The following is a 26,274-nucleotide window of genomic DNA, read 5'->3' as shown; positions in this document are numbered from 1 at the left end:
GACCGTCGTCGACCCCGGCATTGCGAGTCCAGGCCCTTATAAGTCGCGTCCCCCCCTCGTCCTCGCGTCGCAACGACCAGCCGCGCTAACGCGAGGATTAAAATCGGCGCGACGCGCGGCTAGTAAATCTGGTCGGGCAACAATGTGATTAAGTTGCAGATAAACCGTCGCATGTTGCGCCGCCGCGCGCATTTATTGCGAGATACGTGAAAAATTATTTTCCCGGGGCGCGCGGAAAAAATGCGTTTCCCGGTGCCGCCGCCGCGGCCGCGAGACCGACGGGAAATTGTATCGCGGATATTGTTTTGTTTCGCGGATTCGCAATGCCCGGCTTTTTACACAGTTCACCGTATTTACGCGGCAGCCGGAGCGAGATGCTACCCGACAGAGAGTAGCTGGATTGTCAACACTCCCCCCGATACCGTTTGCCCAAGCCACCCGCGAATGTTTTCGATCGGGATTTGAAACCGATATAATGCCTGGCGAATGCAATTTCCGATATGCTACCAATACGAAGAGATACGCCTTAGATCATATTTTCGCGGATTTATGTAAAGTGCAGATTTTTAAACTTTCATTGAAATTACATTCGGATGGGGCCCTGGCGTATCTCGGAGTGGTTGGAGTATCCTGCTTCTTCCTCAAATCCAACTGAATAACTGGATCGTAGAGAAAATACCCTCCACGATATAAACAATATGACAGAAAACGTTCAAAGATTAAATCTCCGGTTATCGACGAGAAGCACGTCTCACGGCGATTCTCCCGTTCTTACCGAGACAGGACGTGGATATACGGGACGACGTCTTCCCGGGATTACGGAAAAGTCGCTCCTCTCTCGAAGCCGGAGAATCTTGGCCGGCGTATAAGTTATAAGTACGTAGAGGGCTTTTCGGCGGAGGACGCGATATCGAGCGAACGCGAAAAGTGTGCAATTATAGCCGACCCATTTTCCCCGGAGACAATATAAACGCGCGCGCGGGAAAACGCGGGTTGGAATCTAGCCAAATCCCGACGAAGCGCGGGGTTTTCTATTCCTACTACGGTCGTCGCTCCGTTAAAGTCGGCTTAAGTTGAGCAAGGTCGCGCGAGTGCGCAAATTTATTGCCGGTCCGCGACAGCGTCTCCGGCGGCTGCGCCGCGCCGGGAATGCGGTTTCGTAAAAGTGCGTACGCCTATTCCGCCGCGGTCCTGACAGAAGCCTTCTTCTCCGCGCCGGTATTCGAGGGTAAATGCGTTGACCCGTTGCGAGAGCGAGAGAGAAAGAGAGAGGTCACGACGAGCCGCGAACGTTGCGCTCAAATGAAGATTATGAAGAAACTCACGAGAGAGAGAGAGAGACATGTATTATTTTTCAACGAGAAGCTCGGCCTTCGAGAAGATAACGAGATCTCGAGCTTTACACGGTCTTCTTACATTCGTATTATCTCTCTCATCCTCGTTATTTCGAGATATTTACAGATGAAAATTGTCTCGAGGATTAACTGCATCGAGTTGACTTCGACTCTCGGGAGAGGTTTCTAATTATAATTCTTGAAAAATTCTTTTCCTGGTATGTTTAGACTTCTCAGTAGGTTTTGCATAGTCACTAACGGTTTCGAAGCGTTTGTAGATAAAAGAAAACGGATGAGAGTTGAAGTATTCTGGCTCAAACGCGTATCGAAAGGCGATGTTTTCTATTGTGTATGCGGTGCTCTCCAGGTTCACCGCACTTCCTTTTATCTTGGGATATACCGCGGCCCTCGCGGTTAGTAATAAAACGCTTTGTGCGTGGCTCCGGCACTATCTCACTCTCGTATTTGTGCCGTTATTATCGCGGCGTGATAAAGCGTGATGAAGCGGGACATGTCTGACGTACGTTAATAATGTCAGTTCGAATCACTGGGTTACTCCCAGTTCTTGTTATTCGTGTATTACGCTCGTCGCTCGTAGTTTAAAACGCAATTTCTCAAAGATGCCGTTGTTAGTAGGTCACAGCTTTGCGCCAAGTTAATAAATCCCATTGAGAATTCATTTATTTAAAGGGATACCCAAGCCCCCAAGCCCCTGGAACGTTTGATATTTAGGACAAACTGCAATCTTTCATTTCTCTAAAAAAAAAATAATAATAATAATACTTATTAAGTAATCCACCTAAAAAGAAAGAAGTAATGACCTATCGGTTTCTCGGTGAGAACGGAAAGAAAAGCTTTCCCTGGATATAATCGAGAGGAACATCATGTACGACAATACTTGAAACTACACAACTCAATTCACGTCGCTCGCTTTGTCGCGCAGCGCGCGATAAACTCCGGGACAATTCCCGTGTGCTGCCGCAAAGATTTCCCGACGATTCTACCGCGTTAAAACTCCTCTCGAAGTTAGCAAAAAGCGATCCGAGCGAGTGCGCTCGAGGGGTTAATCGATCGCGCTTTTCACACCCGGGAGATGATACGCTCGGCGCTCGGCGCTCGGCCGCTGTACCAGCCGAGTGGAGAAAAGTCAAGAGTGCGGATAGTTGCCCGCTTGTTTGACGATAATGAAAACTTTCTCTCGGCTTTCTGTGGCCGGCCGGCTGGCTGGGATTTAGAAATAGCCCTGCCGGTTCGCTCGATGCGACGACGCGGCGCGGCGGCGGGTAGAGTGGACTTTTCATCAGCGTGACGCGCGATTGTCCCCGTCCGGTCATTTATTTAATCTTCCCCGGTAATCGAGCCGTGCGAGTATTGTTTTATTGGAGTGTATACCGCGGCTCGATGAAATGCGTTATCGTCGGACGGCGAGCGCGAATATAATGCCGCGCCCATTACTTAACGCAATTTGGTCGCGATAATAATGCACATACACACATATGAGATATGGAGCGCGAGATCGACGAGATCGGCGTGCAAACGACACCTTGTTATCACTGCGTAATTACTGTTACTACTATTTATTGTATTTACTGCGCGTCCCGCTGCTTTTCTCGTCGTCGCGCGCTCAGTTAGATTTATATAATCAAATCCTCTCGGACGTTTTCACGTCCGGACGAAGCTCCGGGTGCGGAAGATTTCCCCGGAATTAAACAACGTGGATAGGATTTATATAAAATAAAAAAATATCACGAAACTCGTTCGGGACAGTTTATTTTCATATATCTTACGGTCCCGCGAAAATATTCGCGTAGAATGAAATGGGTCGAGTTAGTTTTGCCCAGGACTGTTGGACTGTTTTTTAAATCCGTCGAATCCGCTCTGGGGCACACGGTTAAAAAACACCCGCCGCCGCCGTCGTCTTTCCTTTCGGGCTGCGCCCTAACACGCGGCGTATCCGAAGTTCATGAAAATCGGTGAGTGAGAGACAGACGCGACAGTCCGCGCGCGGGTCGGACGTGCGTTTCCTTGTTGGCTCGTCGACGTCGCGGCAAAATTCGTGGCGCGAACATAAACACGCGGTGATCCGCGTCTCGGCTCTTCGTAAAGGGCCCGCCGCCGCCACCGCGCGATGGGGGCAGATGCCGGGGTTCGTTTACGTTTCGGTATCCTGTCGACGGAAATAGAGCCTGCCCGCAGCGCGGCAGCTCTCTCTCCTTGATATTTTTTCTTCTCTCTTTCTCTTTTTTATTTTTGTTTGTGCACCTCGATACGAGCGCGCCCGGCGCGTCGTTTTCTCTCCCTTCGAAAAGTTCTCTTTCCCAACCGCACAATTCTTTTTACGAGTAGAGACTAAACAGTTGTACGAGACTAATGCATCGGGACACGTCCCCGCGTCCCCGCGGTAAAGGACGACCGCCGAGGGATCAGCGGGGGCGAGACCGAGAAGAAACGTTGACGAGGACCAAAAAATAGATGCACTTGGTCGTTTCGGCTCCACGCTTCGCGCGCGCGCGCGCGTAGTCGTCGTCGTCGTCGTCCGTAATAAAACGTCGCATTTGCGCGAGACGCGCTACGGAATTTCGTCCCCCCGGCTTCGCCGAAAAGTATGCATGCATGCCGGGCGTACCATAGCGCGGCAATATTCGCGAGGGAAATATACGAAATGGTCTCTCCAGGAAAATAGCGTGTGCTTTCATTCCCGAACAAGTTTGGGCGGGCGCGAAATTTTTCCCCGGCGCGGGCGCAAGTTTCAACGTCGTATGTCATCGCGAAATCACACAAAAACTAATATTTCATGCGTTACGATTGACGCACGACGTCGTAACGTCGACGTTCTGTATCAATATAAAAATTATACGGTTTTTTTTATATCTATAATCGGCGCGTCGCGACGTGCTTTTATGTACCGACTATAAAACTGTGCATCACTGTATCTACGTAAAATAGAACATCGACATTTCGCGTACCAATGTAAAAAAAATCAAACATTTTACAATAAATAACAAAAAAAAGATTTTATGTAATAATAAAAAATTTCATGTAAACACAGTATAAAGATAAAAATTACAAAAATGTGAGATACTAAAAATCAGATAGAGATAATACTGTAAAATTGAAAAAGATCCGTAGCCGAAAATGATTCATGACTAAAAGGAAGGTAAAAAAAAAGAACTGGAAGGTAGAGATGAAATATGATATTGTGCCTCGCGGGGCTCAAATAACCATAAAAATACCAAAACCAATGTTTTTAAATCCCAGTCCATAATATCTAGGAGACCACTATATCTCTCGTTTCGGAAAAAAAAAGCAAGAAAAAAATGCAATTTACGGTAAAGGCAAATTAGCAGACGTGCGTCTTACGATGCAAATTAACGAATCTAATTAGCAGTAAGGACTTTAATCGATCCTACTGGCAATGATTATAAAATCGTTGCAACGATTATAATCGTCATGACAAATCGTCATGACAAATCGTCACGCAGTTTCGACCATGGATTTTGGTCCTTCTAAAATTGATGTAATTTAGATGCTCATATTATAAGCATCCTATTTGAATAATTTAACAAATTAACAAACTCTAAATGAATAAGATTTAAAAGAAAAAAAAACAGTTTTTTTCGGCGGATCAATCGTGTAGCGTGGAACGTACAAAATCCATCCCGCCATCCCAAGAGCGAAAATGGCAATCTCCGAGTGCCGGAGATGCCGGTGCTCGTCGCCGGACGCGACGTCGGGCTCCTCTCCACTCTCCTCTCTCGCTAGCTTTTTGGTAAACGGCGCGACAACGGGCTTTCGCTCTCGCGCGCTCGTACGAGCGAGGCGAGCGAACGCGTTCTGCCTCGGCCACCGATCCGGTATGCCCACGGATTTGGTATAAATAGCAGCACGACGTGCCCCGCGCACGGCTCTCATCCGCCCGGGCCCCCGCGTCCTCCGCCTCGACGCCGGCTAATAGACAACGATAGCCCTTCTTCCCCGAGAGACAGCTGTAGTTCTCCCTCTCTCTCCCTCTCTCTCTCTCGCTCTCGCTCTCGCTCTCGGACGCGGCTCGAAAGAGCTCGCGTATGTAAGAGAGAACATCCAAGGAGAGTGCATTTCTCCGCGCCGTGTGATCTCGACGTACAAAGACAACGAAGACGACGACGACGACGATGAGAGCGTCTTTCTAATTTTATGTGGAGAGCGCCGAGAGAGCGTGAACAGCTGTCTCGCGATCAAGCTGTCGTCCGGCACTTTATCTCCGAGCTGCTTTACGCGAAACTCGCACGTTCTCCCCCTCCGCGCGCGGCGGCCGAGACCTTAATTCGCGCCAAAACACCCATCGTCATCGGGGATTTCGAGCGATTCGATTCCCAATTTGTTGCGTCGTTCGCGAGTCTTATAGCGCCGATCCGCGGAGAGGAACGTCTGTCCGTTCTGCAGAATGTAAATTACGGTTTCCGGCAAAAAAAATTGAGAATATACTTGGGACTATTGACAAATCGGTTTAGCTTCTGCCGCCGTGAACATACATTACTATAAACCGCTTACTATACTGTTAAGGATTAAGCAAGTGTGTTGCTGTTGCATTGCGTATATAAAGCGAAATCTGGATTTAATGTTCCCTCGGCTTAATGAAATCGTATGTAGTAAATATCCCCGGCGATTCCGGCTAAAATTCTATTTAAAGGACGCGCTATTTCCGCGCCCCGGCCGGTTTAGTAAATCTCCATTTGACGAGGACTCGGTATTTGGTATGAAAATAAATCGATGCTGTAAATCTCGTAGCTCGATTTAGTGCGAAATTTGGGATAATCTGGCGAACGCACACGTCCCGCCTAGATAGCACGCTAACAAATCATCAGATTTTATATTTCCACCCTTCAACATTTGAAATTATTCAGTTGCCTGGATACGCACTCGCGGATTTTGCATAAAATATTTCATTACAAAAAATTTCCGCATTATATTATTCCGGCCGCAAAAATAATTCATTTGCGGCTATTAATATGAAACACTTTTGGCGGCGTATGTTTCGCTACGATAATTTCATAGTATAATTAAAATGAACTGACATATGTTGTCTCTGTACATTTATGTTGCCATACATGCAATAACTTTTTAATTTCTCATACGAGCCGCCTCTTTCATTAACTTCGTTGTAAAATTTTGCCGCGGGCGCCCAGCGGCACCAAAATTCGTTCTAGCCGCGCGCGCGCGCACGGGCAGAACACGAGTGCGCGAGAGGATGTCTCTTCAAAAAGTGATTCTGCGGTGGCTCGATTCAGCGAAAGAGAATCTAATCTTCCCGGGCCTCGTAAAATCGAGGCTTCATGGGCGCAATTTACAAACGCGAAAGAGCCCCCGGGATCGAAGTTCCTCTGTCTCTCTCGCCTTCTTGTCTAGATACTTCGCAGGTTCGTGTATAACGCCCGGCAAGCTCGTTACCGGTTACGGGTTCCTGACTTATTAGTCCGCTCGCGGGTTCCGCTTTGCGCGCCAAGAACACGCAACCGCGCGGTGGACCATATGGCACATCGCTCGTTTCTCACGTCTCTCTCGTTATCACTGTCTCTCTCGCGTCGTTACTCTTCCCGCGTTATCATCCCTCACCGACGGCTATAATGATTATTTCGCCTCCTCTCTTGGCGGCGGACGCGGGAGCGATCAAAGAATGACCCCTCGTATACGGCGCGGGTGATGAAAGAGTCTTGAAGGAGAGCATTAGAAGATTAGAGATATTTAATCAAAAGCTCTCCCGAAGAAATTTAATTTAACACTCGAGCATAGAGAAAATTCTCCTATTTCGTTAATGATAAACGAAAAGAAATTAGCGTCTGTACACGGCTGCAATTTCAAGTTGTAAATAAAAGTTGAATTTCTTTGGATTGTAAGATTCGAGAATGTATCGTCACACACATTTTAATAATTCTGCTTATTGTTTTCAATGTAGGATCTAAAAACTAGAGATGTGCGAATAAATAATTTTTTATGTCGAATCGAATTTTATTTTCTCCGAATTTTCTCTTTCGAATTCGAATGGAATCGTTGAAATATAATTTTTAATTAACAATATAATCTAATATAAGTTATTAGATTGAATTTTAACACGTAAATAATAAGAGAATATTTTAATGTGTAATATAAATTCTTTTTAAAGCAAAAAAACATATTTAAATATTTAATATAAAACTAATAAAATATATTTTTAAATGTTGCAGTAACTGAAACAATTAGGGAAAAAATAAATTATTAAAATACTCTAAAGTAATATCCAATAACATTGTCCAATTACATACATAGAAATTAAAATAAAATAATACAGTTTATTTTATCATCAATATTCATGGTTTACTATTTTTTTTGTGCATATTCATACTTTTATTTAAAATTTGATAGGATCACAGAACATGTAAAAAAAATTAAAAATAAACTTTTTTACTTCTACTTGGCCGCTCAGTGAGTGATTGTGATACTGAAATTGCACCTAACATAAGCGTACTTTTGTTTATTAACGGGAAATATGATTTTATAAAATTGACAATACATATTCGTATTGAAACATTTAGATTCGAAATTTTTGAATAGTTCAGATTCGATTCGTATTCGAATAGCTTGCATATCTATAATAAAGACACTTTAATATAATAAGACGTTAATATTTTTATTAATTTATGAAAGAAAAAGAGAATAAAAGTATCAGTATACCCGAAACGCTCAAAGATTAATTCCAAGTTTAAGGTCAAGATTTTAGGTGGATACGCACGATACAGCCTCTCAGATCTTAAACGAGAGAAGGCCGGTGCGGGCGAAACGCGCGGGGGAAGGGGAACTGCCGATTTTTATCGGGGTAGTCGTCGGGCTGCTTTCGAAAACAGGAAAAAAAAGAGGGGAAAAGGAAATAATTGAAAGACCTCGGGCCGCGATCGACGCGAATAAAGCGCTCGGCCGAACGGGCGGGCGGGAGCGCGCGCGCTCTCGGAAGAAATGCGTCGGGTAATCAGTCTTCTAGATCTCGATAGTTTTCTCCAGCCCCGAGTCTTCCGTTTACCTCTCGCTCTCCCTATCTAGATTCAGCCGAGCGCCGCCGCCGGCGAGAAATATACCGGCGCGCGCGGGCCGGTATCTTGAATCTTGGCGTTTATTCGTTTATCGGTACCATTCGGCCGGCTCGGAGAGCGCAGGGCTCTCTCTCTCTCTCTCTCTCTCTCTCTCTCTCTCTCTCTCTGGCGCGCGATTCCGCCTTGACGTACGTAGACTCGCATGAAAGGAAGCGGCAATTTGTATCTGCAACTCCACCTCTGCTTCCAGTACTGCCGCCCGAGCCGACAAACCACGGAAAACTGACGCAAGAAGGTACCCCGCGGGAGAATAACTGACAGACTTGGACGGAGGTTCCGACGGGAAACGAGGTGGTTATCGCAGTTATGAGCAGTGGGCAGGATTATTTGTGTCGATGCTCGTGTGCGAACGAGGAGTTGGAATCTCGAAGAAAACGGATCGGATGTTGGGCACATCAGAGTCGCTCGACGTCAAGAATTAAGAGAATACTCTGTTCATTGTGAGTCGAGTTTGAAAAACATCAATGAACGGGCTCTATTGATTTTCAATGTTAATATTGCAGTGCCGCGAACACGATGGCATTATTTTTGACTAAGAAACGCTTGATTCAAAATTCGTCGAATACGCGTATTCGCTATATAATATACAGTATCTCGCACCCGACGCGCGCTGTACACACATCGCATAAATTAACGAAGGTAGAAGCGGGTTGGGCAAATTTACACAGCCATGTAGAATATTTGTGAAAGCTTTCACTGGAATAACTTTTTAGCCCGCGACGAAAAGGGGAAAAAAAAAGGAAAAAATAACACACGCACGCACGCACACACACGCGCGTGTGCATATAGAATATCCTACGCGACGGATGGTTAATGCGTACACGGAATTCCTTCGAGTGGAACAAGAATTATCCCTTTACGGACATATCTCCGGGTAGGGGGAGGAACGAGAGGGACGGAGACGGGGAAGTGGAGATGAAGAATCCGGCCGGTGCCGGCTAAGCGCGCGCGGGAATCGAGAAACTCTGTTTTCAACATCAATTTACGCCCACGTTCTCTAGACGCGCGCGCGCGAGCGCAGCGGATTAAGTTAGGGATATTAAGAAAGGAGACGCGAGACCGCATATTCGCCGAATTGTAATTCGACCCTTGCACACCCTCTCCCCCGCCCTCCGCCTTCTCCCTCGCCGTCGTCTCGAACTCTCTTCACTCGCCCTCCGGGATCCTTGGTTCCTTCCGCGAAACGCCCCTTGTGCCGAAGCTACTTCACGCTCCTGTGGGGATTACCCCGGTTGCCGAGGCCGAGGGCAGAGAGAAGGAGAGAAAGAGAGAGAGAAAGTGAGAGAGTGTTGTCGGGAAAATATCTTTTTCCCCCCCGAAACGTTTTCCGTCGGTGCCATTCCGCGGAATGAGAGAGAGAATGGGAGAGGCGGGTGGAATGGCGGAGGGAAACTGCGGGAGGGAAAAACGAAGTAGCTGAAGTTTATTGATGGAGGCCGCGGGTAGCCCCATAGGACGGGGAGGGATCCCGTCGGAGGGATCGAAGGGATAGGGAAGGAGAGGAGGATGAGCTCTCTCTGGCTTTCTCGCCCTCTTCCTATTTCTACCTCTCGCCGTCTCCCTTTCTCTCTTTTTCTCCTTCTCTCTCTTCGGATCTTTTCATCCCCCGTTTCCTGACGCCGCACGCGCTTGGGGGTTAGTATCGTTTCACCCTGTCTTGCGGAAACGCGGCGGGAAGCTCGCCTCGGTCTCGAATCGATCGATTATCCGAAGAAGCTGTTGTTACGATTACGCGTTTCTCTCCGTTCTCTCTCTTTCTCTTTATCTCCATCTCTTCCTCTGTATCTCTGTCCCTCTCTCGCCCTCGTGGCACGCCAGGTTCCGTAGCCGGGTCAGCACGCGATAACGCTGCCGGGACGAGTATCCACCAAGCAAGACCGGTTCGGCCAGAAACAAACGACTACCGTAAACTCCCTCTCTCTGTTCATCGCCCTTTCTCTCTCTTTCTCTCGCCTGCTCTTGGTCGCCTCTCGTCGGAGAATAGCAGGTATGAGAGTTTAGCAGCGGGGCAACACGGACTTCCTATTATGAGATACGATCGACCCATGCTACGCGATCGCGCCGGCGATGGATTGATTTCTGTCGTGTCGCCATTAACGCGCGTTTTTCCCCACATCGCACTTCGGACACTTTGCCCGGTGCCCCCCGTCCTCGTGTGTTTAACGCTATACGTCGCCCCGTCCGATTGTCGGTCTCCGTTGACATTTACCCGATTCTGGTATTAGCCAAATAAAGGCGAAAATCGCACAATCACATTTGCTAAATGCGCGTGAAATATCAAGTCCGGCTATTACCTCGCGTCGATGTTAATTGCGCAGCTCAAATTGGAAATGTGAAAATAGGTCTTTCTTTAAATGCGAGTTTTAAATGGCGCGTTTAATATGCCGTATCAAATCGCGCTAAGAATTTAGATTATTTTTCGACCTCGTTTCAAAAATATAATTATATCTCACACGATCGAACTTGTTAAATAATATTGAAACAAATAAACTAGTATATAAACTCTACAATTGTTCTTCTCAATAATTAACAATTGCTAATTGTTAAGCCAGTAATGATTAATTCCAGAAATATTATCATTAGGCACACACAACATGGTATTTAATCTTTCTTTACGTAACGCTCAGCCGGTTATACACTTGAACCGCCAATTTCCCAACCCTGCAATAACGATTACTGTCATCTTCAATTAGTGCTAAAAGCTAACAAGGGACGTCTTTGCCTGTGCGTGATCGCGTATAAATACGCCTGTCCGCATAATGCAAACATCCATCGCGTGATCGATAAACGATCGCCGATGTATATACATATGCGTTCACATCACACCCCGCAGAGAGAAACAGACAGGCGTCACTCTCCGGATGACGCGCATCTGTAACTCGTTGACGACGATGACGACGACGATGGCGCGCACTCGTGATTATCAAGCGTATCGCGCGTCCCAGTTGGGGTAACCGCCTCATCAAGGATTCCACGAAGACCCGTCGACGGGAGATATCTTTACGGAGAGTTTCAAGGTGAATGCCAGACGTGGCTCCATATATTTCTCGCCTCGCCGCCAAATGCCGCCCGTTCTCGACATGTGCTCGCGTTAATCCGTGAGAATTCACGCTTACGCGGCCTATCGAGGTGTCGCCGCTGCAGCTCCTGCCAGCCGCCTTCATCCCAACCCTCCGAAAACTCGCACTAATTTCGAATTATGAATACATGTTTAATATCGGACGTTACGTATCACGCGTATTTTCAAATAAACGCTTTGCAATAAAATTTGTGTATTATTTCTGTATCTGATTCTCAGACATCGACAGGATATTTTATGATACGAGCACTTGTGCGAATATGCCAGATAGACGTTCGTAAAAATATTTATCTCTATTCGTCGCGCTGTTAGCTTTAGAAATATAGTTTATCTTATCAAAGTCCCTGCGCGGATGTCTCCGACGTATAATATCGCAGCGCGATTTTATTCCGGCGGTATACTCCCGCTGGAACAGCCGGCGTTTCATCGTCGCTGAATTATGAGGACGATGAAGATTGCGTTGAATGGAAACGCGCGAGATGAGGCGCAGACAGCCGCGTTTCAGCGTCGATTAACGGCGAGGCTGGTTAACTCAATTTTCCTCTTCGCGTCTATATTACAGGTGTCTATGATCTCGCGAGGGAGAATGAAAGAGACGCGACGGCGCGGCGGCGAATTACTGGCCTCCAAGATCGCTTAATTCACGCTGTCGGCGCGGCGCGGCAACGCGGCCCACGTGTGCCGTGGAAGAACCCGAGAACAATGCGTCGGCGTGCGTTTCACGCGCGCCATGAAGATTCCCGGGTACAAAGGTGCTCTCCCGGGTCGGTTCTTACCTCGGCGACGGGAACAAAACGAATAATATACGTGCGAGTAAAAACGGAAAGGGGAATACTTGCAATTTTTAAAAGCCGAGACACGTGAGCCTTCCATTTTTTATCATCGAGAACACTTCCCTATCAATTATTCGATAGGCGTGTAACCTAGTAGGATACGCGCCAATCTCACGTTTCCCGTGTAAACATCGATACAGTGAATTACGGTGAAGTGGAACTATGTAGTACGTAAGCGTCATTAATAGTGATGACATTCGATTTTCGAAAGGAAGATATAGGTGTGGCGAACAGAGTGGCGAAATATATCTACACTTTGGGTTATGTATCCTGAATGCGAAATCGCGGGAGAAATTTTAATAAATTTTGCAAAAAGAGCATACTTAAAATGTGTGGTGCAGAATCTTGTTAGTTTAACGCCATATAACTTGGAAGTTAACCTTTAACTGCACGTGCGAGGTCTGGCTGGACCCCAAGCGCTATTTTTGTTACATATATTTTCTCAGTTATGCGAGATATCAGTTATGTGTTTTATATTATGTACTCTAAAACTTACACATCTTACATATTACTTTTAGAGAAAACAAAAAACTTGTGGGGATCCCAGCAGATCCCACCTGTGATCCTATATGTTACTAAAGATAACGCGTGTATACTTAAAGGTTAAAACCTCATATATCTATATTTTTCAAGTCACCGGTTACATAATTTCTTTAATAAGCGGAAAAAAAAGAATCTGGCGATGAAGGGTTTAATCCCTCTTTCAGCCTCGTTACTTTCGTACATGCAGGCTCGTGTGTGTCTTTCGTCCGGATGTCGAAGCAGTCCTCTTTGCATAAAATTATTGAGCGGCGGTCTCCCAAGCGAGAACGCAGCTGTCTCCGTCCTCTATCTACCAGGCGGTGAACAAGCAATTGGCACCCGGGCTCTTTGCCTGAGACCCAATGGTAGAGGAGGAGTCCTTTATGTGTCGAGTTCCCCCGGAATGTGTCGGGTGTATACTGCGTAGTGTCGGATATCTCGTAACTCCACTCGAGACTCCATGGTGTCACTCGGTTTCTTCGGTATAATTTCCATCTAAATATCATTTCCATGGTGAAACTGTCGTCACTTCCGCGTATTTGAGGCTCGTGCCCGATCTCCTTTGTTCGATCAGTTGGATAAACACTCGTTGAGCTGTAGAGTCTGTTACATATTAAAAAACTATCGGCCGCTAATCCACCAATTTGGAATGCAGCTGCCTCTTTCGGCGATCAGATGGCAGAAACAATTGACACCCAGATCCCACCGCCTGAGACCTAAACGGGCAGACTCCTTTCGTACGTCGGGGGACTCTCTCCGGAACGGAGTACGTAGGCGATATCTGGTTAGCGGGGTCCAACGCACCGCGAGGCCACTCGATCACTCAATTAGGCCGCGGTGTTGGTAGGCGTGGCCCTCCAACGCACTCGTGCACATATATCACCGGCGAACACACAGAGGACGAGACACAGTCGGAGAGGATGCGACGTGTACGCGATGCAGACGACCAGCCCCTATACAGGGTGTCCCAGACGTATCAAAGACCAACCTTTGTCCGCGAACATTTTTCATGGATTCTGCGTCGGTTTCTCCTTCGCAAAAACGTCGAAGAATCAATAAGTTTCCACTTATGAATAATTGAAAGTACAAAGGGTCCTTCGAGACTCGAATTCGCAAATACTACAGCAAGTAAAGTTTGCCCCCTCGTGTCTGATCCCAAGTGGATCTTTTTTTAATAGACATTCAAAGACTCACTATCGAGATATTTAATATTTAAAGTCGCAAGCTCGTAACGAACAAAGTGACTCCGATCGATTTTAAGAAAAATTACGAGAATGAAAGGGTTCACCGGGTCCACAGGGGACACCCAATAGAACGTACACGCTTCACTCTCTCCCTGGTTGAATCCCCCTTCTGCCTGTTATCCCCCTCCCCCCTTCGAAACAGCGCGCGGACGTACCGACATTCTGGATCACCGACAGCCGATGGCTCCGCGCGCCATGAATTTGGCCGGGCCGTCCGATTAATTAACTCGTCCTATATGCGGCATTAGCTCGTAAAGAACCGTCGCCGCTGTCCGGGGCGCGGTAACATTTTTCTGAACACCGCTGGTCCGTGAATTTATGCACGCGTGCACGCGCGTGATGTCTCTATCCTCGTCCTCGTCCCGGTGCGTACGTGCGTGATACTTCGTGCGCGACACCGAAATGCGCTTACACGGCAGTTTGCTCGCCGCGCGCGCGATTCCGCGCGTTTAAAGGGGTGCGCGCGGGCGGGTGGCGATCGCGATCCTCGCGATTATTTCATACATTCCGCGAGGATGTGTGTCGGACCGGCCCCCGTTAAAAGTGCTCGACACCCCCGCGCGCTTCGATATTACGCGGTCGTGCTCTCGCACTTCGGCAACGATACCTTTTGCACGGCGGGGTGTATTTATGTTCCCGCCGCCCCTATACGCACTTTCATTTCGGAATCCTCGCCCGCGTGGTCGGCATACACATTATTCATACTTAAACGTAAAACGTAGCCCAAGATTATTCGCCGGTATAAGCTTCGTATAAATTGGCATATAAATTGAATGGTCATGAATATCAATGGTTTAATGACATTAGTTGTAATTGATGACGATGTGTGAAATTTTCGCGTGAGTTTGAAATAATAGAAGTCTCATCTACTTTGTTTACGGATTAATAATTAAGATATGTATTAAAACTTAACGCGCGCGCGCGAATTACATATAATACTAAAACATATATTTATTCTTTCTAATAAATATATCAGCAGCTAAATATATCATTATTAAAAGTATTAAAATAATGCAGTAAATATTGATGGTACTTTCAGTGAAAGTATCATACGCTCGAAAACTAACTGAAATGTTGCGTATCTAGTATCGTAGTCCTACCTGGTCATTCTAATGAAAAATGCAACATCGATATCGATACAATAGCGACAGGAAGAGAGGAGCGCGCGCGGCCGATGCACTTTCGTTCGATCGGGCGAGTCTCATCGAACGGGGAGGCAGCAGTCCACCGCGCGCGCGGCTCATAAAATTAAATGGCACGCGGAAAACGAGCGAGCGCGCGCGCGCGCGCGCGAGAGAGAGAGAAAGCAACATAACGCTTGCGATGTAAAACCGCTTCCTTTCCGCCGTTTCGTCGAGTCAATCGGACAATCGCGGGGCTGAAATCGCGATCGATATTTTCCGGCCGGGCGACTCCGACTTCCTTCCCTCCGCGGCGTATAAATTCTACTTCCGGAGGTGGAGAAAGAGAGAGGGAGAGAGAAAGAGAGAAACAGAGGGGAGGAGCGGAGTTGCCCATCCACCCACCCACCTCGCGTTCGACGCGTCGGCTTATCGAGTTTCCGCCGTCGTTTAAATCCGGGGAAAAGGGTCTAGCTATCTATTCCAGGAGGCGAATGAGACTTCTGTCTTCGGTTCGCGCCGCGAGAGAGGCGAACCGATACGAGTGACAAATGCGACTCGACCCTACCATCGGGGCCGTCCCACACCCGGCCCTTTTCGCGTCTCTCAATCTACGAACGTTCCCCGGAATCGTATGAGACCACCCGTAGGTGCGCGCGGTAAATTCGGAGGATCCCGACATTTCCAGCGGTTTTATGCGCTTTTAAAGCGCCATGTTACCCGACCCGTACACCCGCGCTCGCTCTCGTCCCGCGCGATCGGGACGGCCCTTTGTCGGGTTACGATCGATCACCGTCATCGAATTTTATACCGGCCTCTAAAGTATCACTTTGGGTCTCCTCTCCCTTTCTCTCGCGGCACCGAAGAGACGGTATAATAATAACTATTATCGGTCCCGCGACACGAACTGCTTAGGCGAAACATTTATGCGACGACAACGACCACGCGGGAGATCTAATGGACACAAAGTTTACAGCGGCTTCGTTATAATATAATATAACGAGCACGACGATGATGACGGTGATAACATTCTTAACCCTTGGACGCACTTGGGCCTTTGAGGCCCCTCGCGGTATTCACTTGTTTTCGTCCGGTATCTACGATCAAATCTTCCTCCCCTCCCCCGTTCCACGTAATCCTCGGACGAAAAGACGACCTTACGTTTTCCCCGAAGCGCTTTAAATTAATTTTTCAAAACTATTATTTTAGTTTATACAACTCCTCCCTCGGCGCGGAGCTACGAAGAAAATTCCCCGGGACTTGAACACGTCTTATTTTGTCTACCTCGATAATGATCGATAAAGAAAGTAATAAAAAGGTAAGATAGGAAGAAACACGACGGTGTTTCACAACTTTTGAGTTTTCGAGACATTTCTTTATCCCGGAACTTTTCAGCGTCGTGTCAACAACAGCCAGACAACGACGACGACGAGGACACGGCAGCTGCGAGGAGCGGCGGCGACGGCGACGGCGACGGCGACGGAGAATACTTGGAACGTCGTTTCTTCATCGCGCTGTGAGCGGCGAGACGTTCTTCCTTCTCTCCACCGCGCCGCGCGGGATCGAGAGATGCGCGAGAGAGTTTAGGCGAGTATTCAGTACATCGTGCATCGTGTATCTCGCTCCATTTACACGGTTGCTCGCGGGCATCGATTATTTAGCAATCACGGTGTTCCGCATCGTGCGCGGCCACTCTTGCCTCTCCGTCGTCCCCTTTTCACCTTTTCTCTCTCCGGTAATGGCTCCGGCTCTCCTCGTCCCCCCCCTCTCTCTCACCCCTCTCATTCTCTCCCCGCTCGCCCCCGCTCCGTTCTCTTCTTCTCCGTTTTGGCCCGGAGCTCCGCTCCGCTCCGGCCGACGCGTAGTCTGCAGGAATTTTTCGCCCAGCAGCGTGCATATCGTTACGGAATAATGCAACGGTAAGCGCTCCAGATAATGACACGCGTGTGTATATGTATGTATACCGGTCGCTCGCTTCTCGCATGGTTAAAAAAAAAGTCGAAGATTCTATCTCTCGCCGGAGTACGATACGTACGTACGTACGTACGATCGGCCCGCGAGCGTCGCGGTGAAAAATCGCGAGCGTCTGAGAGAGCTGCCGCGCGGCCGCAGGAAGTGGAAGGAATGCAGTGAACGGACAGTAGTTAAGCATTCATTGAATTCAGGTAAGCGTGCCTGTCTCCGCGATTATGTTAAGTAAACGGCGTATTAATATTTACCTTTTCGAAAGATAGCGCGCGATACTCGAGATATTAATTCGGACGGTCTCTCGCTCCAACGAGAGATCCGCGAGATCATTCACCAGCGATATTGGCGGTTTAATGGTAGCCTTCCGGCCCAGGTACATACGATACCCACGATTTTACGATGCGAAACTACGCGACTCGTAAAATTGCGCCGTTTCCCGTCGACGTTACCGTACGGATCTTATCGTTCCGGATCTGTAATTGAAGAGGACAATGACCGCGGCGCGTGCGCGCGCGTGCGCGCGACGTGAAATTGGGGCGCACGTTTGCATAAAAGCACGTAAAAATAAAGCGATCCGCCAATTTATGGGGCGTATCCTTCTTTTTTGCGCGCGTTTGAAAATATCCGCTCGAACGCGATCGCGATGTAACGACAAGTCCGACTTGTCCGGGATTGTTATTGGAAACGTTAACTTCGAAGCGCGCGCGCGCCACGCTAAACGCGTTGTCTCTGATTAAATTCACCGGCAAAGCTTACGGTCGAATCAATATCTTGGAAAGCAAGCGATTTTGCGAAATAAAATATGCATTGCTATTCTCTCCGCTACGAGGAGTTTCTCGTCTCTCCCCGGAGTTTCTCTCTGCTTTTATTCGCATTTTCGTCCTGAGCGCTGATCGAACAAAAACTGTGTTCAGTTTCATGCTAATCTTTCGCTGCAAAACGTGCTGCTACAATTTGCAAATGGTAGCATCTAATCGAAGAGATTTCAATATTCAAACAATAATACGTAGTGCAATCGATATTAAAACGTTATTCGAAGCGATAACTAATAGCGAATTCGGGCGCTTGCACTAGTGCACACTGAGTGCGCACTAAGGCTTGTTTATAATCTATTCTTATATTTAAAGTCGCTTAAATACACATTTAAAAACTTTTTAGCCAATAAAACAATCTGTAATGTCTATACGGATACGGATGCTGTACAAATCATTTTATAGACTAAGAAGTATTTAAGATGATCTGTAAATATAACAATTGATTAAGAACAAGCCTTAGTGCGCACTCAGTGTGCACTAGTGCAAGCGCCCGAATTCGCTACAAGTTCTTTACTACACGGAGAGAATTTTCTCTTAAAATTTACCCTGAAAACATGGTAGTTGTGGGACAACATGTACCACCAAGAATTTTATGCGAGCTATTCTGATTAATATCCACCATAATAAAGAATATTAATATATATTACATTAAAATATAAAATATGTTTGATTAATTTTACTAAAATATATTTAGGAAATTTCAATAATTTTTCAAAATTTACCAATCTGCTTGGTAATTTTTATCACGTTGTTTGTAAAATGTCTTTTGTATATTTTAAAAATTCCTTGGTGTTGCCAAGTTGTCCCAAGTTTATAGTGAATTTAAGGGTAAAATATAACAAAAAATTTCTCTCCGTGTACATCCGATAAATCTGACGCCTGCGATTTTTTTTCCAGGATTTTTCCCGCTCGATCGTCCTCATCATGATTAATCCTTTGAGTACCGGCTTCTGCCGCTGCCCGTGCGAAAAATACCAGACGTGTTTTGCCGGTGAACACTTTAAGTACAAATATCTTAGCTTCTTTGCAGCTCAGGGCTATAAGGTAACGTCGTCGTCCTACGAATTCATCGCTGTCAGCGACACCGGCATTTTCCGCAAAAATCTCGACCGACGCTGGCACTCGAACAGTTAATCACTGAAATGGCAAAAATGTTTAACGTGCCGATAGAACGAACTAGCGTCCAGACATGCGTCGACGCATCGAAGATCGCGCTTTCTCGGCGAGAGATGACACGGTCGCGTCCTCGAAAGCCACCGTCCATCCGAATGTCCGCGACGGCAATTAGCTCTTCTCGTATCGGCAGCAGGATTCATTCACGCGTAGGACTCCGGGCGGAACGATAGGACTCCTCGCGGTTTTTCTCGACTCGCGAGACGTCGCGCGATAAATCCACCACGGGTAATTACGAGAGCTCTTATCCCGCGAGACACACTTCGAGACGGTCGCGCATTACGTACGTATGTATGCACGCACGCACGTACGCACGGCGTTCTAATTCCTTTCCCTCTCTCCCCTTCCGTGTCGCGCGGAGAACCCGTGTGCCGTAAAAGCGGGTATCGATAACGCTTCGACGCCATGCTCGGAGGCGTTGCAAAAGGCAAGAGAAAGCTGTAGCACTACCCTGGACGTGGCTGCGCGACGGCATGCAGCGCATACTCATTTGAATATAAATTACGCTCACCGAGCCGTGAGCGGCGGCGGCGGCGGCGGTTTGTCCGGTTATTGTTCCGACGAGATTCTCTCGCGCGAGAGAGGATACTACTTTACGTCGCCTAAAGACCGTTCCGAGATTCCAATTGCATCGCTCCTAGTCGGTACCCCGGCGCGAACCTAAACCCGCATCGCGCCGCGCCGCGCCGCGCCGCGCGGCTGCCTCCTCCTCGCGCGCGCGAACGATACGTCTCGCGGCGCATTGTGCAGCGGTACCGCAGCCCGGTTTGCGAGCGCGCGGGATTAACCCCGGAGTTCAGCGCACTGGGGAGCTCGCGATTGTGCGTCCGTACCTATCGAGCGTGGCAAATTTTGCGAACACGCTTGAAGTAACCATTATATCAGAAGTAAGATTGCAGGTTGCGATATATAGAACGTATTCACTGTAATAACGGTTATATCGAAAATGAGGCAATTGCTTAGACGTGCGATTGAGTTAGGATCGCTACAACGTCAGTGAAATACTATGCGCCTTCTTGTATCTTTTAGATCCAGTATTATGGAATTTTACGCGTAAAATGGTTGAGTGATATTTAAAAAATAAACACGATATCTCTTCATGATTATCTATTACTCCATTATTTTGAAATAGCATGTAAATTATCTACGATCCCATTACTGTTACTGGAATTCCGACGTGTAAATAAATGAACGTTAAAACAGAATTTTATGTATCATACATTTATCATACATTTAATCTCGAATCCTAAACACTGTTTCGCACATGTAACGCGTTCCCATCCTCTTAAATCGAGCGAATTATTTAACATTCAAAGTAGCGCGATCTCGCGCGCGGATATTTTGTCGAAAATCTAATACTCCCCGAGCATTCCCAATTAATGGACCGTGGCGCGCGGTCGCCGAGCGACGAAACGCGAGAACCGAGAGATGGTTAACGTCGCGAGACGAAGAAAGCGAAACTTTACGAGCGTTCAGTAAGCTGGCTGCTCTCGGGCCTAACGAGTCATCTTCCCCGAAGTGTAATTCTAGCGCGCACGAAACGATCAATCGAATCTATTGTTTGCCGTACCGTTACGTTACAATGACCGCGAGCAAATTCGAGACATCGTTGATTGTCCGGGCAAATACCGTTGGACAATTGTAGATAGTTGAGAACGATCTGTACCGAGGTATAGATCTCGAAAATAACGACAGACATTTCAGAGATGGAATCGTTCGGTTAAAACTCGATCGGTAGATTATACCTTGATAGAAATAATTCGTCACGACAATAGTTATCTATAAAAAAAATTATTAAAATTACTTTATACGCTATTACCATGATTACTATACGTGTATAATAAAATTTTCATACGTATACGTCATGGGATAGTTTTGGGAACGAGCACATGGACGGAGCTGCGCCGTAAACAACTCGGCTAAAACGCGGCGCGGATTAAGCTCCGCGGTAGCGTGACGTATAAATCCGAAATTCGCAGCGGGACGCGGTCGCGCTTGTAATTTCGCGAGATCCCAGGCGAGCTTCGAGAGGATAGGGAGTAGTTGGAACGATTCTATCATTCTCTATCTTTCTCTCTCTCTCTCTCTCTCTCTCTCTCACTCACCTCTCTGCGACCGCGCAAACCCTGTCTACCCCTGACATATTCGGAATTCAGCTCGTCGCTTATATTTTGGAACCACTTTCGAAAGTGCGCCGGCGGCGGGCGGATTTCGGTGATTGACACCGGCGCAACAACTGCGAGAGCCGCGCGGCGCGAAAGAGCATCGTATATAAGCGGGAATGAGCTCCGGAGCAAGACCGAGCGAATGGGAACGAGGGCACGGGGGGGGGGGGGGCACGGGAGGCACGAGAGCGAGAGAGAGCTTTAATGCAGCCGGGCGGCGCGGCACGTATCGGCGATCGTGCCGGGGGTTCAGGCTTGATGAAATAAATGAACGCCAGTGGACGCCGACGGTCGCATCTTAATGAGGCGACTGTCACACAATGAACCTACCCAATCAATTATATGCGGATCGCGCGCGGTATGTTTCGTGCCCGGTTACAAGCCGCGCGCGCGCTCGTGTCGGCGAGACGGCGATGATACGTGCGCTGGCCCGCTCGCCCCGTCTCTCTCTTTCTCTCTTTCTCTCGGCATCGGGATATTATTGGCGCGATCGCCGAGCCCGGCAATTACGATCACGCGAGACCGGGGTCCCCCGGATCTCGCGAGCGAGAAAACTGCGTCGCGCACGGTTGCACTGTTGCAACTTTGCGCCAGTTTAGCCCCTCATCCGTCAACCCATTTCCCGAACGCGAACGTTAATTATTTTCTGGAAAAGTCACGTTACGTAGAAAAAAAAACTATACATACACGAGGGTATCGATTTTGATAAGAGTTTTTAATGGAATTTTTACGAGAGTACAGAAATTTATTTCATCAGAGAGAACGGATCTTAGGTGGAATTAAAAATCTTTTATCGACTCATCACGCTTAATTTGACTACAAATGCCTCCGAAAAACGCTCGCGAACGTGGCACGATTGAATTAAAAGAGCTCACGTACCCGTCCCTCCGGTGAATTGAGAATGCCATTTCTCACGGTTACAGATAAAGCGTCATATCGCATTCCTCGACATGACGGTTCGTATTGGCGATCGATTATCGATCCGGGCGAATCGGGGGAGGAAAAACCGCGGGCGCCGCGTCGCCGTCACGTCGCGACTCGTCGCGTCGCGTCGCGTCTCGCAGGGAACTCCGACAGATTTGAATCCTAACGCTAAGTTATTCGCTTGTCAGCGCGCTCCCAAGAGCGTCGCGAATAGAATATGACGCCCACTTGTACAACCCATCTCTACATTCATTCCCATTTTTACTCCCACGCCCCGTCCATTCCCATGCAAAAGCGAGCGCGCATGTCTCTCATCTCCGGCGACCCGTTTGGGGGCGTTTCTCTCTCTCTCTCTCTTTCTCCGACCTCTTCCGCCCTATCCCTATCTCATTCCCTCTCTATCTCTCGAGAGAGATTCTCCCGAAGCAAAAAAGTCCCAGGGTCCGGGACAAGATAAGACATTCGGGCATGCAACCCGGGCGTGAAACGACCCGATCGAATGTCCCGCGCTGGCGTAAGCTCGTTCGCCGCCCGCGCCCGACTCCTCTTCTCTCGACGAGAGATGCCCGATAAACCTTTATGTCGCCCGTTCCTCCTTCGCGCCACCAGCAGCCCCGGAATATGGGCTGCGTGCGCGCGGAATTTATTGGAGTGCGCTCGCTGCAAACGCGAACGAGGCTCGCTCGCTCGCTCGCGGCCCGTTTCGTTTTCCAATAATAACCGGATGTACGCTCAAGCACTGTCCCGCGCAGCCGATTACAACGCGGCGACAACGTTATGTATGTTAAATTACCTCGAAATTCTATTCATTTGTCCGTTTACGTTTGGCCCATCGTTGGCGGGATTTTCGGCATCCGTCCTATGAGCCGGGAAAGCGAAACAACGGGAACACGAAATTCAGTTAATTTACAATATATAATTACCACTATTATTAATCTATTATGCAAAATACAAATTGTACATTCAATCGCTGCGCGTGTAATCCGGGAAGGATTATAATGGCAAAAAGATAGAATTATCTGACGTGATCCTATCTTTCATTTCGGAGAGACCGTTATATCCGTCCCTCGGGTCCATTTGGACCCAAATCAATTAAATTAGATTGTACCCGGAAAGCGATCCTATAAAAGCAGCGACCCAATATGTCCGTGTTATTTTTGGTGTTCTTGAATCAATAAGTGAAATTAAGATCCACGGACATAAAAAATAACAGTGAACAAATCGAATCAATGTGTTAACGATTCAATTTAATCTGACAGATAGGCGACAGGAAAAATAACTGGTGTAATGGTGTCTCCTCTAATGTCCGTTTCTACCAATGTAGATTTACCTTTAATCTCGGTTTAATTTACTTTTCATCCTTTTTTAATTCTTAACCGAGATTAAAATTAATCTACGTTGATAGAAATGGACATATGTAGTATAAATTGACACTTTTTGCGACACCACATGTAACAACGGCTCCATTTCGAAGGGAACGTATTTTAAGATCGCATACGAATCCTTTTCCATCCTTTCAAACGGGTACACACTTTAAACAACGCTCACAGTAACGCGATACAGCCTACCTAAAAATGGTAAACGGTTTTTGTCCCATTCGGGTCGGGCTCGAATGTTTGTACAGCACGCAGGCCCGGGTGGATCCGTTACAAAGGAATCGGTTCAATCGTTTCGGACGATGATGATCGAGATACTCCCGTCCCGAAAGAACCCGGGCCTCGCCCCGGAAATGTGTCTACGAGAGGCGATCGTTAAAGAGAAACGTGCCAAGTCGACTCTCGAGGTGTATTTCGCGTCGAGAAACTCACCTCGCAGCCGCGAGCGGCGAAATTCCAGTTGGAATTTTTCGGAGCGGAGCGTTGCACGCGAACGACCGACCGACCGACCGACCGAGCGAGCGAACAGGCGAGCGGGCGAGAAACTTATTTTCCCCCGAAACGGCACGTTCCCCCCGGGAAGTTGGAGCTCTATTTTCAAGAGCGACTGAGAAAGGCCAAGGAGCAGGAAGAGGTGATCCATGCCCGCCATTGTTACCCGACACTGGGAACGCTCGACAGGAATAGAACATGGAAACCGACTCGCCTGCACCACTCGCCGCCTCCTTGTCCTCGCGACCGCCCGCGCGTGCTTTTGTCGCGCCGGCCGTTGCAACGCGCGGCAATCCCCGCGATTGACACACCGCATTGTTCACGCCCGCGAACGGGCTATAATTTCATCGTTCCTCCACCGCGGATCCCTTACTCCCGTGATGAGAATGTCGAAGCGTATTGCGTGTCTCCGCTGCCCTACTGTCCGCTTTCGTGGGACGAGGAGGTGTAACCTTTTAGCGACGTTTCTTTTTTTTTCAGTCAGCTTTCTTAACATTGTGCCGACAGGACGCGTAAAACTAAAAAGGGTATCACGCAAATTACCTGTTATTTAGGTATATTTGTTAATATGTGAACTCCTTCTTTGTGACAGTTTTTTCAAAAGCTTATAATTACATGCTTTAAAAGATAAAAATTACGATAATTTTTTATAAGTGTTTTTTTTATGCATGGCTGGATTTGCCTGCTGCAAGCCAAAATATCAGCGTGTTGACCCCGTCGGCGAAGTGTTGAGATTTCGTCAATTTCTGATTTTTTAGATTCTTACGGTATTTTTTCTCCTCGTTATCTTAATTTCGTAGAATGATTTTACGACCATAGGCATTGAAAACTCTATAAGTAAGCCAAACGGTAGCCCATTAATAATCGAAGACAATGAGATACTCAGGGCGAATGGACCAGGCTTGGTGGAATGGACCCCCGTTGCTCCGGGACGACCGGTATTAGAAAGAAGACGGAAATAAACGCTTACTTTAAGTATGATCGAGGCGGTCGACGGATATCATTGTTGATGCGGACTGCAGCTAAGGGCGTGTTTCACATCCTTTCTCGATCCGTCGACGCTCTCCATTCCCGTTTTGTTCGGTCGCGGACGTGTTTCGTCGCAAAAACGTTATTTGAAAACGGCTCCCCCTCTGTGGGTCGGGCTGATTGGGGTGCGCTATGGCGAATGAGGGCCACTTGTATTCAAATGTTTCACCGACCCTCTCCCCCTCGGTCGGTCTTACGACCGAACGAAGCGCCCCGTGGCACGGAAGTGTGCGTGTGCCCACGGCTGCGTGCGCGAGCACGTGCGTACGCGCGTGTTTCCCCGTGTACGTAGGAGTATAATTGCGCGTATGTATGCGTGTGCGCGTTGGCGTACGCTCGTGTCCGGATCGTGTACGTGTGTACGTGTATCGCGTGCGTACGTGCGTGCATGCGAAGGCGTACCAGCCAGATCTTTGCGGAGAAAGGCCGCCTGGCGCCGGTCGTGTTCCAGCGACACCGTGGTGGAGCGGCCCGAATTTTACGATTATGTTCTTACGTATACCCGCGCCCGACGTGTATATCCCGGGTGTAATTAAACCGGGAAATATTTAGCGCGCGACGTGCCTCACGCGCGCGACTACGCGACTCCCCCGTATCGCGTCGCGCACGGGGTATTTCGTGAATTCGCCGTATAACGTAAGGGCTCGGGTGACACGTCGTGTAGGCCGTGCTTTTCCGAGGCAAGAACATTGTGTTGTACGTACAATTTATTTCGTCGGAATTCTCACCCAAGGCGGAAAGCGCGCTAAATGTAAGACCTTCGAAAGTAAAGTCCCGTGACGCTTGTTTCGGATAACCCCGCCGTGGGGTTATCTCGACTGCACTTTTATGTATCTCGCGATACACAAAAATATAAAGCTTTCAACGCGGAGCCAAGAAACGTTTCTTTTTTTGTCCTCACGTGTCTGCTATCAGCGGTGATGTTAGGATGCCGTCTTGGAACGCGTTTTTTTGTAATAGCACATGTTTCCTCTAATTGTAAAAGAAATGAAAAAAAATACGGACGAACTATTAGATTTTTATATCGAATCTTTCGAATTGCACCGAATTTCACGACACCTGGTATATAATACGCTCGCTATACTCGACCGTGGTACCC

At 47.8% G+C, this 26,274-nt stretch overlaps 1 protein-coding gene and 1 long non-coding RNA gene across 2 annotated transcripts in view; one reads left to right on the top strand and one right to left on the bottom strand.

Annotated features, from left to right (window-relative positions):
* The window catches only part of LOC139786442 (roundabout homolog 2), a 95,436-nt gene that overhangs the window by 30,951 nt on the left and 38,211 nt on the right, over positions 1-26,274 (bottom strand). The window lies entirely within an intron of this gene.
* On the top strand, positions 17,025-20,394 carry LOC139786466 (uncharacterized). Its single transcript, XR_011722299.1, has 2 exons — positions 17,025-17,152; positions 18,914-20,394. It is a non-coding gene; the product is annotated as an uncharacterized lncRNA (long non-coding RNA).

Source organism: Temnothorax nylanderi, unplaced genomic scaffold (genome assembly GCF_030848795.1).
Source record: "Temnothorax nylanderi isolate EJ_2023f unplaced genomic scaffold, tnyl_v1.0 TNYL_tig0009_pilon, whole genome shotgun sequence".
Lineage (NCBI taxonomy): Eukaryota > Metazoa > Arthropoda > Insecta > Hymenoptera > Formicidae > Temnothorax > Temnothorax nylanderi.
The sequence above is the reverse complement of the archived record's forward strand: the minus strand, read 5'-3'. Positions and strand labels throughout refer to the sequence as shown.